Source organism: Lolium perenne, chromosome 1 (genome assembly GCF_019359855.2).
Source record: "Lolium perenne isolate Kyuss_39 chromosome 1, Kyuss_2.0, whole genome shotgun sequence".
Taxonomy (NCBI): Eukaryota; Viridiplantae; Streptophyta; class Magnoliopsida; order Poales; family Poaceae; genus Lolium; species Lolium perenne.
In genome coordinates, this window is record NC_067244.2 from 32,347,978 (window position 1) to 32,366,283 (window position 18,306).

The window sequence follows — 18,306 nt, forward strand, 5'->3', positions numbered from 1 at the left end:
GTTAACGAAGTACTATCTTAGCTCGTTTAACTTGGTAAAAATCAATTTTTTTTTTGGTTTAGGAGGTCTCGAGTACGGGGTTGATGGTAGTGATAGGAGTTTTTGGAGGAGGCAAAAAAGGATAACAACAAGCGCAACCACATAAATTTGTTTCAGAGGCATCTACACGAGATAACTACAGATTTAGGAAAAAATTCATTGTGCATTCATGATTGTTTATAGTTTTTTAGCGAGATACTCGGGAGTTGTGCGAGTTGAGTCGAGTTTCATTTATAAAATCGGTTGTTAAACGAGTCGAGACGAGTTGGCGCAGGTCGGCTTGAATTCCAGGCTTAGTAGTGAGAGTGGGTATCCGAGAGTCGAAAATTCAGTGAGTACTCTAAGTTAGGTGGGTGACAAACTTCACATATGCAACTCAAATGTCGTAATGACATCACAATTGCAACACATAAGTTAAATTAATCAAAACTACAATACAATTAAAAGGATCACATTGGAGAATGGACTTTGTAGCCCGGGCTACATGTAGGCCATTTTTTGAACCTACGACTTTTTTTTCAGACATGTTAAAAAATTCGAAAAATACTGTGATTTAGATAATATTGTACTCTACAAGTGTGTAAACTTTAAGAATCAAATATGTTGTATTTTGGGATCAGCAAATATAACAAATCTTGATTTCAGCATTGGTGAACAGTAACCACTACTTGCACGGCAAAGGGGCCTATATGCACGGCAAAGGCTTTCTTTGCCGTGCGCCTCGCCAACGTTGCACGACAAATGTTTTGTCGTGCGATGTCGCACGGCAAAGGTCGCTTCTTTACCGTGTGTCAAACATGTTTTATCTAAAAAAAGGCTCCAAACTGGGTGGTTTGAGATTCAAACCTAGGATGCAAAGTAGGGAAAGCATGCAACCTTGCCACTAGGCTAAGTGTCCAGTTGTTAATAACTATACCACACCACACCTTTTGAGATAAGAAGAAATCCAGTTTTACATCTTTGCCGTGTGCTTACACTAGGCAAAGTGCCGTTCGTTTGTTAAAAACACTAGGCAAAGACTTACTTTGCTGTGCGTTGATGTCTACGGGAGCTTCTATTCTTGTAGACAGTGTTGGGCCTCCAAGAGCAGAGGTTTGTAGAACAGCAGCAAATTTCCCTTAAGTGGATCACCCAAGGTTTATCGATCTTAGGGAGGAAGAGGTCAAAGATATCCCTCTCAAGCAACCCTGCAACCACAAAGCAAGAAGTCTCTTGTGTCCCCAACACACCTAATACACTTGTCAGATGTATAGGTGCACTAGTTCGGCGAAGAGATAGTGAGATACAAGTAATATGGATGAGTATGAGTGATAATAGCAATCTGAGTAAAATATGGCAGCGAGTAATCATTCAACAAAACAGTAAACAAACGGAGATTCGATGCTTGGAAGCAAGGCCTAGGGATCCTGCTTTCACTAGTGGACACTCTCAACAATGATCACATAATAGGACTACTCTACACCCTTTTGTTGGATGATGAACACCATTGTGTAGGATTACACGAACCCTCAATGCCGGAGTTAACAAGCTCCACAATATTCAATGTTCATATTTAAATAACCTTAGAGCGCAAGATAGATCAACACAACCAAACCAAGTACTAACATAGCATGCACACTTCTACCATCACACTATGAAAGGAGGAATAGATCGCATCAATACCATCATAGTAATAGTTAACTTCGTAATCTACAAGAGATCACAATCATAGCATAAACCAAGTACTTCATGATGCACACACTGCCAACATTACATCATGGAGGAGGAATAGACTACTTTAATAACATCACTAGAGTAGCACATAGATGATATTCAACTTGATCACAAAGAGAGAGAGATGAACCACATAGCTACAGCGGAGCCCTCAGCCCCGGGGGTGAATTACTCCCTCCTCATCATGGAGGCAGCGATGGCGGTGAAGATGGCGGTGGAGACGGCGGTGGAGACGACTCCGGGGGCAATTCCCCGTCCCGGCAGGGTGCCGGAACAGAGACTTCTGTCCCCCGAATTGGAGTTTCGCGATGGCGGCGGCTCTGGATGGTTTTCTCTGGTTTCGTCGAACTGGTCGATGTTTTTAGGTCAGGGACGATTATATAGGCGGAGAGTCGGAGTCGGAGGGTCAACGAGGCGACGACACCATAGGGGGGCGCGGGCCACCCCCAGGCCGCGCCGGCCTATGGTCTGGTGGGCCTGTGGCCCCCCTCTGGCGACTCTCGGGTGTTCTGGATGCTTTCGGGGATTCTAAGATCTTTGGCGTTGATTTCGTCCGATTCCGAGAATATTTCCTTACTAGGATTTCTGAAACCAAAAATAGCAGAAAACAGGAACTGGCCCTTCGGCATCTCGTCAATAGGTTAGTTCCGGAAAACGCATAAAAACATCATAAAGTATGTATAAAACATGTAGATATCATCAATAATGTGGCATGGAACATAAGAAATTATCGATACGTCGGAGACGTATCAGCATCCCCAAGCTTAGTTTCTGCTCGTCCCGAGCAGGTAAACGATAACAAAGATAATTTCTGGAGTGACATGCCATCATAACCTTGATCATACTATTATAAGCATATGTAATGAATGCAGCGATCAAAGCAATGGTAAATGACATGAGTAAACAAATGAATCATATAGCAAAGACTTTTCATTAATAGTACCTTCAAGACAAGCATCAATAAGTCTTGCATAAAAGTTAACTCATAAAGCAATAATTCAAAGTAGAGGTATTGAAGCAACACAAAGGAAGATTAAGTTTCAGCGGTTGCTTTCAACTTGTAACATGTATATCTCATGGATAGTTGTCAACATAGAGTAATATAACAAGTGCAATATGCAAGTATGTAGGAATCGATGCAAAGTTCACACAAGTGTTTACTTCTTGAGATGGAGAGAAATAGGTGAACTGACTCAACATAAAAGTAGAAGAAAGGCCCTTCGCAGAGGGAAGCATTGATTGCTATATTTGTGCTAGAGCTTTGATTTTGAAAACAAGAAACAATTTTGTCAACGGTAGTAATAAAGCATATGTGTTATGTAAATTATATCTTACAAGTTGCAAGCCTCATGCATAGTATACTAATAGTGCCCGCACCTTGTCCTAATTAGCTCGGATTACCTGGATTATCATCGCAATGCACATGTTTTAACCAAGTGTCACACAGGGGTACCTCTATGCCGCCTGTACAAAGGTCTAAGGAGAAAGCTCGCATCGGATTTCTCGCTATTGATTATTCTCAACTTAGACATCCATACCGGGACAACATAGACAACAGATAATGGACTCCTCTTATATGCATAAGCATGTAGCAACAATTAATTTTCTCATATGAGATTGAGGATATTTGTCCAAAACTGAAACTTCCACCATGGATCATGGCTTTAGTTAGCGGCCCAATGTTCTTCTCTAACATTATGCAATGCTCTAACCATTTTGGTGGTAAATCTCCCTTACTTCAGACAAGACGAACATGCATAGCAACTCACATGATATTCAACAAAGAGTAGTTGATGGCGTCCCCAGGAACATGGTTATCGCACAACAAGCAACTTAATAAGAGATAAAGTGCATAAGTACATATTCAATACCACAATAGTTTTTAAGCTATTTGTCCCATGAGCTATATATTGTAAAGGTAGATGATAGAAATTTAAAGGTAGCACTCAAGCAATTTACTTTGGAATGGCGGAGAAATACCATGTAGTAGGTAGGTATGGTGGACACAAATGGCATAGTGGTTGGCTCAAGGATTTTGGATGCATGAGAAGTATTTCCTCTCGATACAAGGTTTAGGCTAGCAAGGTTATTTGAAACAAACACAAGGATGAAGCGGTGCAGCAAAACTCACATAAAAGACATATTGAAAACATTATAAGACTCTACACCGTCTTCCTTGTTGTTCAAACTCAATACTAGAAATTATCTAGACTTTAGAGAGACCAATTATGCAAACCAAATTTTAGCAAGCTCTATGTATTTCTTCATTAATAGGTGCAAAGTATATGATGCAAGAGCTTAAACATGAGCACAATAATTGCCAAGTATCAAATTATTCAAGACATTCTACCAATTACTACATGTATCATTTTCCAATTCCAACCATATAACAATTTAACGAAGAAGAAACTTCGCCATGAATACTATGAGTAAAGCCTAAGGACATATTTGTCCATATGCAACAGCGGAGCGTGTCTCTCTCCCACACAATGAATGCTAGGATCCATTTTATTCAAACAAAGCAAAAACAAAAACAAACCAACGCTCCAAGCAAAGCACATAAGATGCGATGGAATAAAAATATAGTTTCAGGGGAGGAACCTGATAATGTTGTCGATGAAGAAGGGGATGCCTTGGGCATCCCCAAGCTTAGACGCTTGAGTCTTCTTGATATATGCAGGGGTGAACCACCGGGGCATCCCCAAGCTTAGACTTTTCACTCTTCTTGATCATAGTGTATCATCCTCCTCTCTTTGACCCTTGAAAACTTCCTTCACACCAAACTCGAAACAAACTCATTAGAGGGTTAGTGCATAATCAAAAACTCACATGTTCAGAGGTGACACAATCATTCTTAACACTTCTGGACATTGCCCAAAGCTACTGGAAGTTAATGGAACAAAGAAATCCATCCCACATAGCAAAAGAAGCAATGCGAAATAAAAAGGCAGAATCTGTCAAAACAGAACAGTTCGTAAAGACGAATTTTATTGAGGCACCAGACTTGCTCAAATGAAAATTCTCAAATTGAATGAAAGTTGCGTACATATCTAAGGATCACTCACGTAAATTGGCATAATTTTCTGAGTTACCTACAGAGAATTTTTCCCAGATTCGTGACAGCAAAGAAATCTGTTTCTGCGCAGTAATCCAAATCTAGTATGAACCTTACTATCAACGACTTTACTTGGTACAACAAAACACAAAACTAAGATAAGGAGAGGTTGCTACAGTAGTAAACAAATTCCAAGACACAAATGTAAAACAAAGTACTGTAGCAAAATAACACATGAGTTATCTCCCAAGAAGTTCTTTCTTTATAGCCATTAAGATGGGCTCAGCAGTTTTGATGATGCACTCGCAAGAAATAGTATTTGAAGCAAAAGAGAGCTTCAAGAGGCAAATTCAAAACACATTTAAGCCTAACATGCTTCCTATGCAGAGGAATCTTGTACACAAATGAATTCATGAAGAACAAAGTGACAAGCATAAGAGGATAAAACACGAGTAACTTCAAGATTCTCAACATAAAGAGGGGAAACTTAATATTATTAAGATGCATATAACCATATTTCCCTCTCTCATAATAACTTTCAGTAGCATCATTGATGAAATCCACAATATACCCATCACTTAAAACATTCTTATCATGGTTCATATGCATAGAAGTATCATTAATTTTGGCATAAGAAGAGTTCTTCTCATTAATAGTAATTGGAGCAAGATTATTATCAAGAATTTGAACATGGTAAACAAGTTGCATATTAAAAGAATTGTTTTTGGTAATCCAATCATGACTATGACAAGTTTCATAAGGATAGTTATAACCTATATCATAGCATTCTTTATAATAATCATCAAAGATTGGAGGCACAGTGTCATCATAAGAAATAGAATAGTTATCTTTCACAGTCGGTTTATCTATGACCATACCATCATTGTTATTAGAAGGAGATGTATCAAGAACATAATGACCAGTAGCAAAAGGATTTTCAAACACCTCTTCCCCAAGCTTGGAGCTTTCTATATCATTATGGGAGGAAGCATGGATAGCACTAACACTATGGCAATTATTATCATCATCATTTTCAGAATTAGTTTCCCAGAGATTTGCAATATCAAAAGTAATGTGCCCATTCAAATCATGATCGCTAATGTATGTAAAGGGCATAGGAAGATCATCGTATTCAGATTCATTATCACAATAATTATTAGGAGCAACATATTTACGGTTACCTAGCGTTATCTCATTCACGCGGGGATACGCCGTTACCTCTTTCTTTTTATTCTCCTTCTTCTTCTTCTTCTTCTTCTTCGTTCCCTTCTTCTTCTTCTTCTTCTTCTTCTTCTTCTCTTCCTTCTCCCCGTTCTCTTCTTTAGGAGGAAGAGGCTTGAAGGGTGGCTTGTCCGCATAACCTGATTTACTTTTAGAAACAATAGAAGAAACTTGGGAGGATTCCTCCTTTCCATTAATTAGTTCAAAACACATAGCGGTCCTATCATATTTCGGCAAGGTGTCATCTTCTAAAATATTTTGTATGTAAGTATTTGTATGGCTATTATCAATGCAATAAGAAAAACACCCATGCAGGACATCATCAATATCAAGATCACTCATATGTAACAAAGAGATTTTTCTCGACAGTTCTTCACACCCCAAAAATAAAGTAAGTTCATCATGCTGATTAGGAGTAATTTCATCATCACAATACAAATTTGCAGCACTCATTGGGTTCAAATTATCATTGGAGGAGCATTGAAAATTAAAATGACCCACTTCATGGCAAACTTCACAAATAAAAGGATAGAGGGCACAAACTTTTTTACCAAGATCATCTAGAGCCCTAAGCCACTTTCTAGTTTTTTCATTAATATGATGGATGCAATATTCATCTTTGGCTTGATTAATTCCACAAGGTCTATGCATTCCACAAAAATTAACATGCTTATAGGAAATAGCATTCTTAGGAGTTTGAGCATGCTTATTGCAATAATTAACAACAATTTCATTCTTCATGCAAGCCTCTTTAAAAGGTTCATGATACTTATCAAAATTCTTCTTAGGCAATTCAAAATGAGAAGCAAAGGATTTATAAAGATTTGTAGCAACTTGAGAGTCAAGACCATAAGTAGCACTCATATTTCGAAATTTATCGGTATCCATAAAAGCTTCAATGCATTCATAATCATAATTTATACCTGACTCTTTACCTTCATTGTTCTCCCATCCTTCAGCGTTCTCCTTAATCCGATCAAGAAGATCCCACCTAGCTTCAACCTCCTTGCTTGTGAAAGATCCCTCCGAACATGCATCCAGATAGTCCTTGTGTTGTCCTGAAAGCCTCGCATAAAAATTGTTAACAATAACATTACGGGGAAGCTCATGAATGGGGCATTTGAGCATTAGTGATTTCAATCTCCCCCACGCTTGAGAAATACTCTCTCCATCACGAGGATAAAAGTTATAAATATAATTCCTATCAATATGCACTTCATGAGGAGGATAAAATTTAGAATAAAAGAGAGATGCAATTTCCTCCCAACCAAGAGAATGACTATTCTCCAACAATTTATACCAATGCGCTGCTTTACTGCATAAACAAACGGAGAATAGCTTCCTCTTCACTTCATCCATAGAGATACCTGCACACTTGAATAACCCGCATAATTCATGCAAAAACAGTAAATGATCTTTAGGATGGACAGTTCCATCCCCTTCATAGCGGTTATCCATAACACGTTCAATAATTTTCATGGGTATCTTGAAAGAAGTACTTGCAGTAGGTGGATTTAAAATATCAGAAGCATCATTAGAGTTATCGCATATGGGAGATAAAGCATTATCAGAGCAAAATATTTCTTCAAAAGCTGAAGAGCAAAAAAGATTATTTTTATATAAACTAGCTTCCCCAAGCTTAGACTTATTCATAGCATTAGCAGTGATTGCGTTCATACTAATATGTTCCATGGGTTTTTTAATTTTCGGATCAAACCATCCATGTCTTAAATCAGGAAATAAAGTAAGAAGCTCATTGTTGTCCATTATGCCAAACTAGTGTAAACAAGAAACAAAAAGATGCAATTGCAGGATCTAAAGGAAATAGCTTCGAGCACAAACACAATGGCGCCAGAAAAGTACAGTTACCTGGAACCGGAGTATGAGTGCCTTTTACCTTTCCTCCCCGGCAATGGCGCCAGAAAAGTGCTTGATGTCTACGGGAGCTTCTATTCTTGTAGACAGTGTTGGGCCTCCAAGAGCAGAGGTTTGTAGAACAGCAGCAAATTTCCCTTAAGTGGATCACCCAAGGTTTATCGATCTCAGGGAGGAAGAGGTCAAAGATATCCCTCTCAAGCAACCCTGCAACCACAAAGCAAGAAGTCTCTTGTGTCCCCAACACACCTAATACACTTGTCAGATGTATAGGTGCACTAGTTCGGCGAAGAGATAGTGAGATACAAGTAATATGGATGAGTATGAGTGATAATAGCAATCTGAGTAAAATATGGCAGCGAGTAAACATTCAACAAAACAGTAAACAAACGGAGATTCGATGCTTGGAAGCAAGGCCTAGGGATCCTGCTTTCACTAGTGGACACTCTCAACAATGATCACATAATAGGACTACTCTACACCCTCTTGTTGGATGATGAACACCATTGTGTAGGATTACACGAACCCTCAATGCCGGAGTTAACAAGCTCCACAATATTCAATGTTCATATTTAAATAACCTTAGAGTGCAAGATAGATCAACACAACCAAACCAAGTACTAACATAGCATGCACACTTCTACCATCACACTATGAAAGGAGGAATAGATCGCATCAATACCATCATAGTAATAGTTAACTTCGTAATCTACAAGAGATCACAATCATAGCATAAACCAAGTACTTCATGATGCACACACTGCCAACATTACATCATGGAGGAGGAATAGACTACTTTAATAACATCACTAGAGTAGCACATAGATGATATTCAACTTGATCACAAAGAGAGAGATGAACCACATAGCTACAGCGGAGCCCTCAGCCCCGGGGGTGAATTACTCCCTCCTCATCATGGAGGCAGCGATGGCGGTGAAGATGGCGGTGGAGACGGCGGTGGAGACGACTCCGGGGGCAATTCCCCGTCCCGGCAGGGTGCCGGAACAGAGACTTATGTCCCCCGAATTGGAGTTTCGCGATGGCGGCGGCTCTGGATGGTTTTCTCTGGTTTCGTCGAACTGGTCGATGTTTTTAGGTCAGAGACGATTATATAGGCGGAGAGTCGGAGTCGGAGGGTCAACGAGGCGACGACACCATAGGGGGGCGCGGGCCACCCCCAGGCCGCGCCGGCCTATGGTCTGGTGGGCCTGTGGCCCCCCTCTGGCGACTCTCAGGTGTTCTGGATGCTTCCGGGGATTCTAAGATCTTTGGCGTTGATTTCGTCCGATTCCGAGAATATTTCCTTACTAGGATTTCTGAAACCAAAAATAGCAGAAAACAGGAACTGGCCCTTCGGCATCTCGTCAATAGGTTAGTTCCGGAAAACGCATAAAAACATCATAAAGTATGTATAAAACATGTAGATATCATCAATAATGTGGCATGGAACATAAGAAATTATCGATACGTCGGAGACGTATCATGCGTTTCCTAAAAACACTAGGCAAAGGCATGCACGGCGATGCCTTTTATGCTTTGTCGTGTGCCAGCGGCTTTGCCGTGCAGCCTATCTTTGCCGTGCACTGTGTTGGTCCTTTGCCGTGCCACTTTTTTTTGTCGTGCGCTCTCTTTCGTCGTTGCCGTGTGATACGCGTACAACACGCGTCCGTTGGGAACCCCAAGAGGAAGGTGTGATGCGTACAACGGCAAGTTTTCCCTCAGTAAGAAACCAAGGTTTATCGAACCAGTAGGAGCCAAGAAGCACGTTGAAGGTTGATGGCAGCGAGATGTAGTGCGGCGCAACACCAGGGATTCCGGCGCCAACGTGGAACCTGCACAACACAACCAAAGTACTTTGCCCCAACGAAACAGTGAGGTTGTCAATCTCACCGGCTTGCTGTAACAAAGGATTAGATGTATAGTGTGGATGATGATTGTTTGCAGAGAACAGTAGAACAAGTATTGCAGTAGATTGTATTCGATGTAAAAGAATGGACCGGGGTCCACAGTTCACTAGTGGTGTCTCTCCCATAAGATAAATAGCATGTTGGGTGAACAAATTACAGTTGGGCAATTGACAAATAGAGAGGGCGTGACCATGCACATACATGATATGATGAGTATTGTGAGATTTAATTGGGCATTACGACAAAGTACATAGACCGCTATCCAGCATGCATCTATGCCTAAAAAGTCCACCTTCAGGTTATCATCCGAACCCCTTCCAGTATTAAGTTGCAAACAACAGACAATTGCATTAAGTATGGTGCGTAATGTAATCAATAACTACATCCTCGGACATAGCATCAATGTTTTATCCCTAGTGGCAACAACACATCCATAACCTTAGGGGCTTCTGTCACTCCCCCAGATTCACGGAGACATGAACCCACTATCGAGCATAAATACTCCCTCTTGGAGTTACAAGCATCAACTTGGCCAGAGCATCTACTAGTAACGGAGAGCATGCAAGATCATAAACAACACATAGATATAAATTGATAATCAACATAACATGGTATTCTCTATTCATCGGATCCCAACAAACACAACATATAGCATTACAGATAGATGATCTTGATCATGTTCGGCAGCTCACAAGATCCGACAATTAAGCATAATGAGGAGAAGACAACCATCTAGCTACTGCTATGGACCCATAGTCCAGGGGTGAACTACTCACTCATCACTCCGGAGGCGACCATGGCGGTGTAGAGTCCTCCGGGAGATGAATCCCCTCTCCGGCAGGGTGCCGGAGGCGATCTCCTGAATCCCCCGAGATGGGATTGGCGGTGGCGTCTCTGGAAGGTTTTCCGTATCGTGGCTCTCGGTACTGGGGGTTTCGCGACGAAGGCTATTTGTAGGCGGAAAGGCAGAGTCGGGAGAGTCACGAGGGGCCCACACGCTAGGCCGGCGCGACCAGGGCTTGGGCCGCGCCGCCCTACTGTGGCGCCGCCTCGTGGCCCCACTTCGTTAGTCCTCCGGTTTTCTGGAAGCTTCGTGTGAAAATAGGCCCTTGGGCGTTGATTTCGTCCAATTCCGAGAATATTTCCTTACTAGGATTTCTGAAACCAAAAACAGCAGAAAACAACAACTGACTCTTCGGCATCTCGTTAATAGGTTAGTGCCGGAAAATGCATAAATATGACATAAAGTATGCATAAAACATGTAGATATCATCAATAATGTGGCATGGAACATAAGAAATTATCGATACGTCGGAGACGTATCACCGTGAATCATATATTTACCGGTGCGCTCGTGTCTGTGTTTGCCGTGGCCAAAACGGCAAAGATGACACACGGCAAAGATACAGTACACGGCAATGGCAGTTTGGCAGTTTTTCCCGTAGTGAACGAACAGTACACTCAAATCTAAATTTTGTCATTTTGTGAGATTTTGTTATTTTTACTGAGAGCAAAATATAATGTATTTCAATATGAACATTTACACATTGGTAGATTAGAACATTCTCTACGGCTACATATTTTTTTTCAAAATTTTCTGAAACTTCAAAATCAAGAGTTTCAAAGTTTGAATCAAGAAAAATGAAAGGATTATTGTTTAAATTCTCAGGCTACCTAGGCTACATTTGATGATTTTGGGTCACATTGACATTACACTGGTGGAAAAAGGGCCTTTGGTCGCGGTTCGCAACTGCCATTAGTCGCGATTGCGCAACCGCGACCAAATAAGCGCGACTAAAGGCCCCCCTTTAGTCGCGGTTGCTTAAGAACCGCGACTAAAGGCCCGTCCACGTGGGCGCCAGGCGACCGTCGGGGCGGAGGACCTTTAGTCGCGGTTCTTCTGGCCAACCGCGACTAAAGGCCGCCGCAGGTTTAGGGTTTTAGCCCCCCCTAAACCTGCCCCCCTAAACCTGTTTTCTGTTTAATTTGTATTGTTTTATTTCTTTTGTGCTTTATTGTAATTTTTAAGGAGTTTCACATATTCTACGGTACTACATACATGCATATGAATGTACAATTTCAAACAAATTTGAAATTAGAACCAAAAAGAATTCAAGAGGAATATACAATATATATTCAATATCATCGGATGACCATATACAAGTTTGAACAAGTTTCCATACATAATTTAATGCATGTATAGTTCTACGTCCTCGTAATGGTGTTCTCCTTTAGGATCGAGGACTTCCCTCGTGAACCATTCAGCTAGTTCCTCTTGAAGTGGTCGGAAGCGAGCTTCTGGACTAAGCATCATCCGGAGGTTATTCCTCTGAGCATTGGTATCACTCGGAACGCGCTCAGAGGTGTATCTCCGGATCATCTCACAGACATAGTATCCACATAGATTGGTCCCCGGTGGCTGAATATTGCCACCATTCTTAGCCTTTGACCGCATGAAATGTAGCTCTTTTTTGAATTCACCGACCTTTTGATCTGAGAACCGTCTCCAAACCCTACGAGGCAAAGAAAATTAAATGAACAAGAGAGTAATGCTTGCCGGTGATCTGCCTTGCCGTTGTAATGCTTGCCTTTCTTTCTTACTGGATGAATTTTCGGAAGAAATCGACGATGCCCAAGGTACACGTTCTTCTTACAATTTGGCAAATGTACACTTTCAGTCTCATGTAAGCAGTGCGTGCATGCATTGTATCCCTTATTTGACAGTCCCGAAAGGTTACTAAGAGCAGGCCAATCGTTGATGGTTACGAAAAGCAACGCTTGTAGGTCAAATTCCTCTTCTTTGTGCTCATCCCACACACGGACACCAGGTCTGCCCCACAGCTGTAAAAGTTTATCAACTAATGGCCTTAGGTACACATCGATGTCGTTGCCGGGTTGCTTCGGACCTTGGATGAGCACTGGCATCATAATGAACTTCCGCTTCATGCACAACTAAGGAGGAAGGTTGTAGATGCATAAAGTTACGGGCCAGGTGCTATGGCTGGAGCTCTGCTCGCCAAAAGGATTCATGCCATCTGTACTTAGACCAAATCTTATGTTCCTTGCATCAGCTGCAAAATCTTTGAACTCTCTGTCGATCTTTCTCCATTGCGTTCCATCTGCGGGGTGTCTCAACTCCCCGTCCGACTTACGGTCCTCTTTGTGCCATCGCAACAACTTGGCATGCTCTTTGTTCCTGAACAGACGTTTCAACCGTGGTATTATAGGAGCATAGCACATCACCTTGGCGGGAACCCTCTTCCTGGGTTTCTCGCCCTCAACATGGTCACCAGGGTCATCGCCTCTGATCTTATAACGCAATGCAGTGCATACCGGGCATTCATTCAAATTCTCGTATTCACCGCGGTAGAGGATGCAGTCGTTGATGCATGCATGTATCTTCGGCACCGGTCCACCTTGAGGGCAGACAACCTTCTTTGCTTCGTACGTACTGGCGGGCAACTCGTTATTCTTTGGAAACATATTCTTCAACATTTTCAGCAAGTTTTCAAATGCCGAGTCAGCTACACCTGCCTGTGCCTTCCATTTCAACAAATCCAGTGTGCAGCCCAGCTTTTTCAGACCATTATCGCATCCGGGGTACAACAACTTTATGTGATCCTCTAACATGCGATCCAAATTCTCCATCTCCTTTTCAGTTTCGCAGCGTCTTCGTGCATCAGCAATGGTCCGACCAAGATCATCAACGGGCTCATCACGTGCCTCTTCTTCACCTTCCCCTTCACCTTCAGCATCCTCCATGAAAGTATCACCGAAATGAGCAAGATAGCTTTCATCGATGAAATCATCCCCTTCTTCATCTTCTTCCATTATAACCCCTCTTTCTTCATGCTTGGTCCAACAATTATAGCTTGGCATGAAACCGTGCCCAAGCAGGTGCATGTGAACATCTCTTGAGGAAGAGTAACCCTTCTGATTCTTACATGCAACACATGGACAGATAACAAACCCCCCCCCCCCCCTCGCTTGTTCGCATTAGCCACTACGAGGAAATCTTTCAAACCCGTAGTGAACTCGCCGGAGAGTCGGTTACCGTACATCCATTGCCGATTCATCTGCATTATTATAATATAAAATATATAATTAACCATCATGCATTTGTTAAACTAAGTAGCTACAAACAATATAAATTAAACAATGAACTACACACATGCATATTTTATCAATGACACACATGCATGAAAGGTTCAAGTTGCTAACCGCGATCGAGGAGAAAAAAATAAATGAGGAAGCTCAAGTGTGGCTCCAACACTTCATATCATGTTTGTTTCATGCTCTTGGGGCATTTTATCAAAACACCTTGTGTGCATAAGAGAAACCAAAAGCAAACCTACACCCCCTTGTGAAGCTTGTGAAGAGAAGTGGCACCAAATGGCTAAGTGCTGTGAGCTGAATCCCTTTTATAGGGATGGGCCTTTAGTCCCGGTTGGCCTGACCAACCGCGACTAAAGGCCTTCGGGCCAGGCCTGAGGACCTTTAGTCGCGGTTGGCCTGGCCAACCGCGACTAAAGCCCCTCCCGTCCACCAGCTGGCCAGCGAGCGCGCTGGGCCCAGCTCTTTAGTCGCGGTTCGTCACCCCATTAGTCGCGGTTCCTTTATTTTGACGACTAATGGGGCTGGACGGAAGGCCATTTTTCTACCAATGTAATAACCCTAACAAATACTCCCACTCACCCATATATTGAGTCAAAACTCTCCAATTTAACCAAGTATATGCACAGAAATATCAAGATATAAATACAAAATCAATGTCCATGGATCCATCATAATAATTTTTTACAATGTATTTATGCAATATTGTAGTTCTCGATACCCCTTATATATTTGGTTCAATTTTGAAAGGATTATTGTTTAAATTCACATGGATTTGTCCGTGGATCCATTTCAAAAAGGAAACGACGATAACTTTGAAAGGACTGACTTTTTGACCGAATTTATACACCGATTTTGAAAAAAATGATACGTTGGGCCCAATGGAGATGAGATGTCATGATCTACATCATTGGACGTTGAAATTCACTACCTCTGTCAAATGACACGCGCAACACAGCTGTGTCTCGGGCAGATTCAGAAAATATAGGCGGCAAGTAGGGCAACGGGAGCACTACGTACTCGACCAGAGCACGAAACTTTTCCATTTATTCACATGATATATTTCTGAGTACATCTCGCTAGCTATCAATTTTGAGGAGACTTCGGGTCTCAGGGGCCTCGTGAAATCAGGAGGTGCGCAGTGCCTGCAACATGTCTCACTCTTGCCTCCATGAATGGTGTCTCGAAGACCCCACGCGCCATATATGATCTGCCATTCCCCATGAGCAGCAAGCCAGAGAGAAGAGCTCTGCATGGGGACTTGGCACGAGGACGACGCCTAGCTCTTCTTCCATACCTCGCTCTAAATTGCGTGCTCCTCCACGTGCATGCCACCTAATGGCTTCAGAGTTTGGAGCACTCTCAGTTCGTGCAATATACTGTCATACTGAGCGCCTCTTAGTTTGAGCAATAGTACAATAGTAGGCGCTGTCCTAATTATGGGAGTTGGTGAGGCAGCTAGCACCTCTCCTTCACTTGAAGAGGAACTAAATTTAAAAAGGAAGAGATTTAACTGAGTGCTTTCTAGTTGCTAGCCATGTCTCAGTGAAAATTTGCAATTCTCACCAAAGGAAAATTTCCATGCACGTGTGACCAGTCCTCGCTTCTCATCAGTTATTATCTAGAACTCTTTTCAGTAATTAATTAAGACAATTTCTAGTGATTTGCTAGACCTCTTAAATATTAAACGATTACAGTTAGGCCATGCATGCACACCAAATTAGAAAATCAGATGCTTGTAAGTCCAGTTAACCAAGAGACAGGAAATCAAACCCAACCCTCTAGGTACTCAAGTTTCTTAATATTCTGTAAGCAGCTGCTGAACCTACTCTAATTTATATTCTTAAGTACACACAATCAAGACAAAGATATCGGGAGGAGAGAAAAAAAAAGGACATAGATTCTCCTCCTGAGAGCCAGGCTAAAAGGGAGCCACCTGTCCCTACCTCCAGCTCAAAGGGGAACCCTCTATACCAATCCATAGATATCCCACTACCCTCTGTTTCTGAGTATAAATATGCACCCAGGTGAGGAGCAGCAAGGAGACGAGCCTTCTCTACCACTAGTACTACATATCTGAAGATTCTGCAAAGATATCTTCGTCGCCAACTCAGCAGCAGGTGAGATTTCTAATGAACTCTCTGTTTCCTTTCTTTCTTTCGGGGCTCTCATGTTCTTACTGACGAAGCCTCACTTTTTTTTTACTTCGCATAGCTAGTTATCTAGCTAGGTTGCTGATGCTCTCTTGTATTTTTGTCACTACAATATAAGCATGTCATAGATTCACAAAATCACAAGTAAGTTCTCTGAACAGATCGATAGTTTATTGGCTATTTCTTGTCTATGTGTAGCTTTTTCGATGTGTTTGTTCTTCATGTTATTATTTATTAGTGTGCCTTATAATACATCCTGATTTCTTCAAGGCATGTAATTTCGCCGAAGCGATTTCTTTCAGCTACGTGTTGCCTGTAGATATTCTCAATGCATGTGTAGTTCTTCCAAGTCTCGAACATCTTTGTCTTCTTGATCTTCTAGTACTAAATGGCTGATTGGTTGTTCTTTATATCTCCCCCTCTATTTGTTCTGCATCTAGCATCCTCTTTCTTGCACTGCTGATGAATTGATCGATGACCGTGATACACCATGTGCATTTTTCCTTGCCTTCCTGCAGTGTTTCTTTCCAAGATGGCCAGCGATGAGAATTCGCTGGATGATGAAAACCCTGGATCTTGGATCGGTCGCCATAATACTGTAAGTTGTGGGGTGCTACCTTTACTTCCAGAGAGAAAAGAGTGTACTCATGCGAAATTTTTATCTCATTATTTTCTACTCCCTCTCCCCCATCCAGATTGAGAAGAGGGAAGAAGCATCCAACATGTTCTCTGTTCATGATCATCACCAACGAACAGTATGCCTTGACTTCTTAAAGGAAGAAAATGGCGCAAAAACGCCGCCTTTGTGGTGGCAAGTACAAGCGAGCACTACATCATAGCCCATAAGATGGTGTTATCCCCACTGAGCTTTCTATTATCCCTACAACTTCACCCATATCTTTAGTCCATTTTCTGGTCACCACTCGTGCCAGAATTAACGTTCTTGACCTTGTAAGGCCTTTTCTTGACCTTGTAAGGCCCTCTCTTCATGTTTCTCTCATCCCCTGGTGTCTCCAACCTCACACTTTCTTCTCCCTTCTATCCCTCCTGAGCTATTTCATGCATGTTCTGTCTGACAATCTATGAGAGATGATGTTGGAATAAAAATTCACAATATTAAGCACACTTTATTTCCACGAGAAAGCTACTTAATTATATATATGGCCCAGCTACCAAATATGTAATGGCCATATTGATCAATCACCTCTCATTAATTTGAACATGGTTGTTTGCTATAGTGGGAGTATAACTTTGACATGTCTCTATATGTTGATCTTGCAACTTATGCAAAGGAATAGCTTGTCATACCTATCTAACTGAGCTTTTCATTCATAGGTTATCATGTATGAGTATGTACATATGCATGCATGTATGCACATGAGAGGAAACAGGGCGCAGGCTATCTTTTGTCTTGTTATCAGGGCCAACATATATGCAGCTTTTCTTATCTTCTCCGGCGAAATCATTTCATTGCATTACCAGCATATGTGCAGGCTTTTTTCTGCTGCAGACATTTTGCCCTCTCCACATGTACGTGGCTGTCAAACTGCTCGTGTGGTGTGACACCACCAACTGATCATGTGATATTTCCCGCCAAAAGAAAAGTAAACTGATCATGTGATCTGACTGGATAGTTAGGGTTTCAGTATAATAAAGCATACGGTTGACATTCCTCATTCAAAGTACTGCGTATGATACTCTGCAGATAGACATCGCTAGCAATGCACTTAAGAAACCAACGGTAAAATAACTGACGCCAATTTTGCTCGCCATTACAACTCAATTTTGGCTAGAATGGACAGCTGAACACAAACATTTTCAGGCATATGCATGGGACGATATGTCCTGGTGATTTTTTCGCCTAGCAACTCTGTAAGGAACTTATTTAAGGCCCGAAACAGCATAAAACACTTCAAAGCTCGTGCTATAGGTGGCTTTTTATTTTTTTAAAAAAATTGAAAACGCCATTTCAAAGATTAAAAAACAATTTCTAAAAAATCAGGATGTAGCCAATAATATAATGTATCATGCCAGCGTGCTAAATCCTAATGCAAAATTCCTTGTATTCTTGTGCTACAAAAAAAAGACAAATTGTTGACTTCTCAAATGTGCATTGTTCACTATATATAGTGGGATCCACACTCTTATTATTTTTGTATATCTTACAATACGAAGTATTTTCCATTGAGATTTTCGCACACTTCTAGTATGCATTGTTGGCTACATCCGG

At 41.6% G+C, this 18,306-nt stretch overlaps 1 long non-coding RNA gene across 1 annotated transcript; it reads left to right on the forward strand.

Annotated features, from left to right (window-relative positions):
- The first annotated feature begins 15,918 nt into the window (after positions 1 to 15,918).
- Positions 15,919 to 17,201, forward strand: LOC127345654 (uncharacterized). Its single transcript, XR_007878793.2, has 3 exons — positions 15,919 to 16,043; positions 16,595 to 16,674; positions 16,772 to 17,201. It is a non-coding gene; the product is annotated as an uncharacterized lncRNA (long non-coding RNA).
- Positions 17,202 to 18,306: the final 1,105 nt, after the last annotated feature.